This window comes from Schistocerca gregaria, unplaced genomic scaffold, assembly GCF_023897955.1.
Source record: "Schistocerca gregaria isolate iqSchGreg1 unplaced genomic scaffold, iqSchGreg1.2 ptg000537l, whole genome shotgun sequence".
Taxonomy (NCBI): domain Eukaryota; kingdom Metazoa; phylum Arthropoda; class Insecta; order Orthoptera; family Acrididae; genus Schistocerca; species Schistocerca gregaria.
Window position 1 is genome coordinate 558,861 of NW_026061934.1, and position 9,686 is coordinate 568,546.

A 9,686-nucleotide genomic window follows, 5' to 3' on the forward strand; every position below is an offset into this window, starting at 1 on the left:
GCAGACGATAGGTACAACCGTTTCAGAGAGAAGAGCAGCCAATGTGACGATCTGCCTTTAAGTCGATTTCATAACAAATGACGAAAACGGACGGATTTCTCAGGTTTTTACTACATATGAACACTTTTCACATTCTCCCGTGCAACTCGGCTGCTAGTCCTCCATTCATGCAGAATCTTAAGGTAACAGCTCATGTCCAAGGCACCAAAGCCAGCTAAAAAGTCAATAATCGATACGTAAAACTTGAATTGTACTACTTCTTACTGGCTATTACATCATCATAGAAGCTTCATCTGTGTTCTAATATGGTGCTTTTAGTGTCTCCGCATACCGCAGCACGCAACATAGCTTTGCAGACGATAAGTACAACCGTTTCAGAGAGAAGAGCGGCCAATGTGACGATCTGGCGAGTCGATTAAAAATGACGAAAACGGACGGATTTCTCAGGTTTTTACTACATATGAACACTTTTCACATTCTCCCGTGAAACTCGGCTGCTAGTCCTCCTTTCACGCCGAATCTTAAGGTCCTAGCTCATGTCCAAGGCACCAAATCCATTTAAGAAGTCAATAATCGATACCTTAAACTTGAATTGTACTACTTCTTACTGGCTATTACATCAACTTAGAAGCTTTATCTGTGTTCTACTATGGTGCTTTTAGTGTCTCCGCATACCGCTGCACGCGACATAGCTTTGAAGACGATAAGTACAACCGTTTCCGAGAGAAGAGCGGCCAATGTGACGATCTGGCTTTAAGTCGATTCGATAGCAAATGACGAAAACGGACGGATTTCTCAAGTTTGTACTACGTATGAACACTTTTCACATTCTCCCGTGCAACTCGGCTGCTACTCCTCCTTTCATGCAGAATCTTATGGTGCAAGCTCATCTCCAAGGCACCAAAGACAGCTAAAAAGTCAATAATCGATACCTAAAACTTGAATTGTACTACTTTTTACTGGCTATTACATCTTCTTAGAAGCTTCATATGTGTGCTACTATGGTGCTTTTAGTGTCTCCGCATACCGCAGCATGCGACATAGCTTTGCAGACGATAAGTACAACCGTTTCGGAGGGAAGAGCGGCCAATGTGACGATCTGGCTTTAAGTCGATTCGATAACAAATGACGAAAACGGAAGGATTTCTCAGGTTTTTACTACATATGAACACTTTTCACATTCTCCCGTGCAACTCGGCTGCTAGTCCTCCTTTCATGGAGATCATAAGGTAATAGATCATGTCCAAGGCACCAAAGCCAGCTAAAAAGTCAATAATCGATACCTAAAACTTGAATTGTACTACTTCTTACTGGCTATTACATCAACTTAGAAGCTTCATCTGTGTTCTACTATGGTGCTTTTAGTGTCTCCGCATAGCGCAGCACGCGACATGGCATTGCAGACGATAAGTTCAACCGTTTCTGAGAGAAGAGCGGCCAATGTGACAATCTGGCTTTAAGTCGATTCGATAACAAATGACGAAAACGGAAGGATTTCTCAGGTTTTTACTACATATGAACACTTATCAAATTCTCCCGTGCAACTTGGCTGCTAGTCCTCCTTTCATGCAGAATATTAAGGTCCTAGCCCATGTCCAAGGCATCAAAGAAAGCTAAAAAGTCAATAATCGATAACTAAAACTTGAATTGTACTACTTCTTACTGGCTATTACATCAACTTAGAAGCTTCATCTGTGTTCTACTATGGTGCTTTTAGTGTCTCCGCATACCGCAGCATGCGACATAGCTTTGCAGACGATAAGTACAACCGTTTCAGAGAGAAGAGCGGCCAATGTGACGATCTGGCTAAGTCGATTCGATAACAAATGACGAAAACGAACGGATTTCTCAGGTTTTTACTACATATGAACACTTTACACATTCTATCGTGCAACTTGTCTGCTAGTCCTCCTGCATGTAAAATCTTAAGTTCCTAGCTCATGTCCAAGGCACCAAACAAGGGTAAAAAGTCAATAACCGATTCCTAAAACTTGAATGGTACTATTTCTTACTGGCTATTACTTCATCTTAGAAGCTACATCTGTGTTCTACTATGATGCCTTTAGTGTCTCCAAATACCGCAGTACGCGACATAGCTTTGCAGACGATAAGTACAACCGTTTCAGGGAGCAGAGCGACCAATGTGACGATTTGGCTTTAAGTCGATTCGATAAAAATGTCAAAAATGGACTGATTTCTCAGGTTTTTACTCTATTTGAACACTTTTCACATTCTCCCGTGCAACTCGGCTGCTAGTCCTCCTTTCATGCAGAATCTTAAGGTCCTAGCTCATTTCCAAGGCACCAAAGCCAGCTAAAAAGTCAATAATCGATACCTAAAACTTGAATTATACTACTTCTTACTGGATATTACATCAACTTAGAAGTCTCATCTGTGTTCCACTATGGTGATTTTAGTGTCTCCGCATACCGCATCACGCGACATAGCTTTGCAGACGATAAGTACAACCGTTTCAGACAGAAGAGCAGCCAATGTGACGATCTGGCTTTAAGTCGATTCGATAACAAATGACGAAAACGGACGGATTTCTCAGGTTTTTACTACATATAAACACGTTTCACATTCTCCTGTGTAACTCGGCTGCTCGTCCTCCTTTCATGCAGAATCTTAAGGTCCTAGTTCATGTCCAAGGCTCCAAAGCCAGCTAAAAAGCAAATAATCAGTAGCTAAAACTTGAATTGTACTACATCTTACTGGCTATTACATCAACTTAAAAGCTTCATCTGTGTTCTACTATGGTGCTTTTAGTGTCTCCGCATACCGCAGCATGCGACATAGCTTTGCAGACGATAAGTACAACCGTTTCGGAGGGAAGAGCGGCCAATGTGACGATCTGGCTTTAAGTCGATTCGATAACAAATGACGAAAACGGACGGATTTCTCAGGTTTTTACTACATATGAATACTTTTCACATTCTCCTGGGCAACTCGGCTGCTAGTCCTCCTTTCATGCAGAATCTTAAGGTCCTAGCTCATGTCCAAGGCACCAAAGCCAGCTAAAAAGTCAATAATCAGTAACTAATACTTGAATTGTACTACTTCTTACTGGCTATTACATCAACTTGGAAGTGTCATCTGTGTTCTACTATGGTGCTTTTAGTGTCTCTGCATACCGCAGCACGCGACATAGCTCTGCAGACGATAAGTACAACCGTTTCAGAGAGAAGAGCGGCCAATGTGACGATCTGGCTTTAAGTCGATTCGATAACAAATGACGAAAACGAACGGATTTCTCAGGTTTTTACTACATATAAACACTTTTCACATTCTCCTGTGTAACTCGGCTGCTAGTCCTCCTTTCATGCAGAATCTTAAGGTCCTAGCTCATGTCCAAGGCACCAAGGCCAGCTAAAAAGTCAATAATCTGTAGCTAAAACTTGAATTGTACTACATCTTACTGGCTATTACATCAACTTAGAAGCTTCATCTGTGTTCTACTATGGTGCTTTTAGTGTCTCCGCATACCGCAGCATGCGACATAGCTTTGCAGACGATAAGTACAACCGTTTCGGAGGGAAGAGCAGCCAATGTGACGATCTGGCTTTAAGTCAATTCGATAACAAATGACGAAAACGGACGGATTTCTCAGGTTTTTACTACATATAAACACTTTTCACATTCTCCTGTGTAACTCGGCTGCTAGTCCTCCTTTCATGCAGAATCTTAAGGTCCTAGCTCATGTCCAAGGCACCAAAGCCAGCTAAAAAGTCAATAATCAGTAACTAAAACTTGAATTGTACTACTTCTTACTGGCTATTACATCAACTTGGAAGTGTCATCTGTGTTCTACTATGGTGCTTTTAGTGTCCCTGCATACCGCAGCACTCGACATAGCTCTGCACACGATAAGTACAACCGTTTCAGAGAGAAGAGTGGCCAATGTGACGATCTGGCTTTAAGTCGATTCGATAACAAATGACGAAAACGGACGGATTTCTCAGGTTTTTACTACATATAAACACTTTTCACATTCTCCCGTGCAACTCGGCTGCTAGTCCTCCTTTCATGCAGAATCTTAAGGTCCTAGCTCATGTCCAAGGCACCAAAGCCAGCTAAAAAGTCAATAATCGATACCTAAAACTTGAATTGTACTACTTCGTACTGGCTATTACATCAACTTAGAAGCTTCATCTGTGTTCTACTATGGTGCTTTTAGTGTCTCCGCATACCGCATCACGCGACATAGCTTTGCAGACGATAAGTACAACCGTTTCAGACAGAAGAGCAGCCAATGTGACGATCTGGCTTTAAGTCGATTCGATATCAAATCACGAAAACGTACGGATTTCTCAGGTTTTTACTACGTATGAACACTTTTCACATTCTCCCGTGCAACTCGGCTGCTAGTCCTCCTTTCATGCAGAATCTTAAGGTAACAGCTCATGTCCAAGGCACCAAAGCCAGCTAAAAAGTCAATAATCGATACCTAAAACTTGAATAGTACTACTTCGTACTAGCTATTACATCAACTTTGAATCTTCATCTGTGTTCCACTATGGTGCTTTTAGTGTCGCCGCATACCGCAGCACGCGACATAGCTTTGCAGACGATAAGTACAACCGTTTCAGAGAGAAGAGCGGCCAATGTGACGATCTGGCTTTAAGTCGATTCGATAACAAATGACGAAAACGGACGGATTTCTCAAGTTTGTACTACATATGAACACTTTTCACATTCTCCCGTGCAACTCGGCTGCTACTCCTCCTTTCATGCAGAATCTTAAGGTCCTAGCTCATGTCCAAGGCACCAAAGCCAGCTAAAAAGTCAATAATCAGTAACTAATACTTGAATTGTACTACTTCTTACTGGCTATTACATCAACATGGAAGTGTCATCTGTGTTCTACTATGGTGCTTTTAGTGTCTCTGCATACCGCAGCACGCGACATAGCTCTGCAGACGATAAGTACAACCGTTTCAGAGAGAAGAGCGGCCAATGTGACGATCTGGCTTTAAGTCGATTCGATAACAAATGACGAAAACGAACGGATTTCTCAGGTTTTTACTACATATAAACACTTTTCACATTCTCCTGTGTAACTCGGCTGCTAGTCCTCCTTTCATGCAGAATCTTAAGGTCCTAGCTCATGTCCAAGGCACCAAGGCCAGCTAAAAAGTCAATAATCAGTAGCTAAAACTTGAATTGTACTACATCTTACTGGCTATTACATCAACTTAGAAGCTTCATCTGTGTTCTACTATGGTGCTTTTAGTGTCTCCGCATAGCGCAGCACGCGACATGGCATTGCAGACGATAAGTTCAACCGTTTCTGAGAGAAGAGCGGCCAATGTGACAATCTGGCTTTAAGTCGATTCGATAACAAATGACGAAAACGGAAGGATTTCTCAGGTTTTTACTACATATGAACACTTATCAAATTCTCCCGTGCAACTTGGCTGCTAGTCCTCCTTTCATGCAGAATATTAAGGTCCTAGCCCATGTCCAAGGCATCAAAGAAAGCTAAAAAGTCAATAATCGATAACTAAAACTTGAATTGTACTACTTCTTACTGGCTATTACATCAACTTAGAAGCTTCATCTGTGTTCCACTATGGTGCTTTTAGTGTCTCTGCATGCCGCAGCACGCGACATAGCTTTGCAGACGATAAGTACAACCGTTTCAGAGAGAAGAGCGGCCAATGTGACGATCTGGCTAAGTCGATTCGATAACAAATGACGAAAACGAACGGATTTCTCAGGTTTTTACTACATATGAACACTTTACACATTCTATCGTGCAACTTGTCTGCTAGTCCTCCTGCATGTAAAATCTTAAGTTCCTAGCTCATGTCCAAGGCACCAAACAAGGGTAAAAAGTCAATAACCGATTCCTAAAACTTGAATGGTACTATTTCTTACTGGCTATTACTTCATCTTAGAAGCTACATCTGTGTTCTACTATGGTGCCTTTAGTGTCTCCAAATAAAGCAGTACGCGACATAGCTTTGCAGACGATACGTACAACCGTTTCAGATAGCAGAGCGACCAATGTGACGATTTGGCTTTAAGTCGATTCGATAAAAATGTCAAAAATGGACTGATTTCTCAGGTTTTTACTCTATTTGAACACTTTTCACATTCTCCCGTGCAACTCGGCTGCTAGTCCTCCTTTCATGCAGAATCTTAAGGTCCTAGCTCATTTCCAAGGCACCAAAGCCAGCTAAAAAGTCAATAATCGATACCTAAAACTTGAATTATACTACTTCTTACTGGATATTACATCAACTTAGAAGTCTCATCTGTGTTCCACTATGGTGATTTTAGTGTCTCCGCATACCGCATCACGCGACATAGCTTTGCAGACGATAAGTACAACCGTTTCAGACAGAAGAGCAGCCAATGTGACGATCTGGCTTTAAGTCGATTCGATAACAAATGACGAAAACGGACGGATTTCTCAGGTTTTTACTACATATAAACACTTTTCACATTCTCCTGTGTAACTCGGCTGCTCGTCCTCCTTTCATGCAGAATCTTAAGGTCCTAGTTCATGTCCAAGGCTCCAAAGCCAGCTAAAAAGCAAATAATCAGTAGCTAAAACTTGAATTGTACTACATCTTACTGGCTATTACATCAACTTAAAAGCTTCATCTGTGTTCTACTATGGTGCTTTTAGTGTCTCCGCATACCGCAGCATGCGACATAGCTTTGCAGACGATAAGTACAACCGTTTCGGAGGGAAGAGCGGCCAATGTGACGATCTGGCTTTAAGTCGATTCGATAACAAATGACGAAAACGGACGGATTTCTCAGGTTTTTACTACATATGAATACTTTTCACATTCTCCTGGGCAACTCGGCTGCTAGTCCTCCTTTCATGCAGAATCTTAAGGTCCTAGCTCATGTCCAAGGCACCAAAGCCAGCTAAAAAGTCAATAATCAGTAACTAATACTTGAATTGTACTACTTCTTACTGGCTATTACATCAACTTGGAAGTGTCATCTGTGTTCTACTATGGTGCTTTTAGTGTCTCTGCATACCGCAGCACGCGACATAGCTCTGCAGACGATAAGTACAACCGTTTCAGAGAGAAGAGCGGCCAATGTGACGATCTGGCTTTAAGTCGATTCGATAACAAATGACGAAAACGAACGGATTTCTCAGGTTTTTACTACATATAAACACTTTTCACATTCTCCTGTGTAACTCGGCTGCTAGTCCTCCTTTCATGCAGAATCTTAAGGTCCTAGCTCATGTCCAAGGCACCAAGGCCAGCTAAAAAGTCAATAATCTGTAGCTAAAACTTGAATTGTACTACATCTTACTGGCTATTACATCAACTTAGAAGCTTCATCTGTGTTCTACTATGGTGCTTTTAGTGTCTCCGCATACCGCAGCATGCGACATAGCTTTGCAGACGATAAGTACAACCGTTTCGGAGGGAAGAGCAGCCAATGTGACGATCTGGCTTTAAGTCAATTCGATAACAAATGACGAAAACGGACGGATTTCTCAGGTTTTTACTACATATAAACACTTTTCACATTCTCCTGTGTAACTCGGCTGCTAGTCCTCCTTTCATGCAGAATCTTAAGGTCCTAGCTCATGTCCAAGGCACCAAAGCCAGCTAAAAAGTCAATAATCAGTAACTAAAACTTGAATTGTACTACTTCTTACTGGCTATTACATCAACTTGGAAGTGTCATCTGTGTTCTACTATGGTGCTTTTAGTGTCCCTGCATACCGCAGCACTCGACATAGCTCTGCACACGATAAGTACAACCGTTTCAGAGAGAAGAGTGGCCAATGTGACGATCTGGCTTTAAGTCGATTCGATAACAAATGACGAAAACGGACGGATTTCTCAGGTTTTTACTACATATAAACACTTTTCACATTCTCCCGTGCAACTCGGCTGCTAGTCCTCCTTTCATGCAGAATCTTAAGGTCCTAGCTCATGTCCAAGGCACCAAAGCCAGCTAAAAAGTCAATAATCGATACCTAAAACTTGAATTGTACTACTTCGTACTGGCTATTACATCAACTTAGAAGCTTCATCTGTGTTCTACTATGGTGCTTTTAGTGTCTCCGCATACCGCATCACGCGACATAGCTTTGCAGACGATAAGTACAACCGTTTCAGACAGAAGAGCAGCCAATGTGACGATCTGGCTTTAAGTCGATTCGATATCAAATCACGAAAACGTACGGATTTCTCAGGTTTTTACTACGTATGAACACTTTTCACATTCTCCCGTGCAACTCGGCTGCTAGTCCTCCTTTCATGCAGAATCTTAAGGTAACAGCTCATGTCCAAGGCACCAAAGCCAGCTAAAAAGTCAATAATCGATACCTAAAACTTGAATTGTACTACTTCGTACTGGCTATTACATCAACTTTGAATCTTCATCTGTGTTCCACTATGGTGCTTTTAGTGTCGCCGCATACCGCAGCACGCGACATAGCTTTGCAGACGATAAGTACAACCGTTTCAGAGAGAAGAGCGGCCAATGTGACGATCTGGCTTTAAGTCGATTCGATAACAAATGACGAAAACGGACGGATTTCTCAAGTTTGTACTACATATGAACACTTTTCACATTCTCCCGTGCAACTCGGCTGCTAGTCCTCCTTTCATGCAGAATCTTAAGGTCCTAGCTCATGTCCAAGGCACCAAAGCCAGCTAAAAAGTCAATAATCAGTAACTAATACTTGAATTGTACTACTTCTTACTGGCTATTACATCAATTTGGAAGTGTCATCTGTGTTCTACTATGGTGCTTTTAGTGTCTCTGCATACCGCAGCACGCGACATAGCTCTGCAGACGATAAGTACAACCGTTTCAGAGAGAAGAGCGGCCAATGTGACGATCTGGCTTTAAGTCGATTCGATAACAAATGACGAAAACGAACGGATTTCTCAGGTTTTTACTACATATAAACACTTTCCACATTCTCCTGTGTAACTCGGTTGCTAGTCCTCCTTTCATGCAGAATCTTAAGGTCCTAGCTCATGTCCAAGGCACCAAGGCCAGCTAAAAAGTCAATAATCAGTAGCTAAAACTTGAATTGTACTACATCTTACTGGCTATTACATCAACTTAGAAGCTTCATCTGTGTTCTACTATGGTGCTTTTAGTGTCTCCGCATACCGCAGCATGCGATATAGCTTTGCAGACGATAAGTACAACCGTTTCGGAGGGAAGAGCGGCCAATGTGACGATCTGGCTTTAAGTCAATTCGATAACAAATGACGAAAACGGACGGATTTCTCAGGTTTTTACTACATATGAACACTTTTCACATTCTCCTGGGCAACTCGGCTGCTAGTCCTCCTTTCATGCAGAATCTTAAGGTCCTAGCTCATGTCCAAGGCACCAAAGCCAGCTAAAAAGTCAATAATCAGTAACTAATACTTGAATTGTACTACTTCTTACTGGCTATTACATCAACTTAGAAGCTTCATCTGTGTTCCAATATGGTGCTTTTAGTGTCTCCGCATACCGCAGCACGCGACATAGCTTAGCAGACGATAAGTACAACCGTTTCAGAGAGAAGAGCGGCCAATGTGACAATCAGGCTTTAAGTCGATTCGATAACAAATGACGAAAACGAACGGATTTCTCAGGTTTTTACTACATATGAACACTTTACACATTCTCCCGTGCAACTCGGCTGCTTGTCCTCCAGCATGTAAAATCTTAAGGTCCTAGCTCATGTCCAA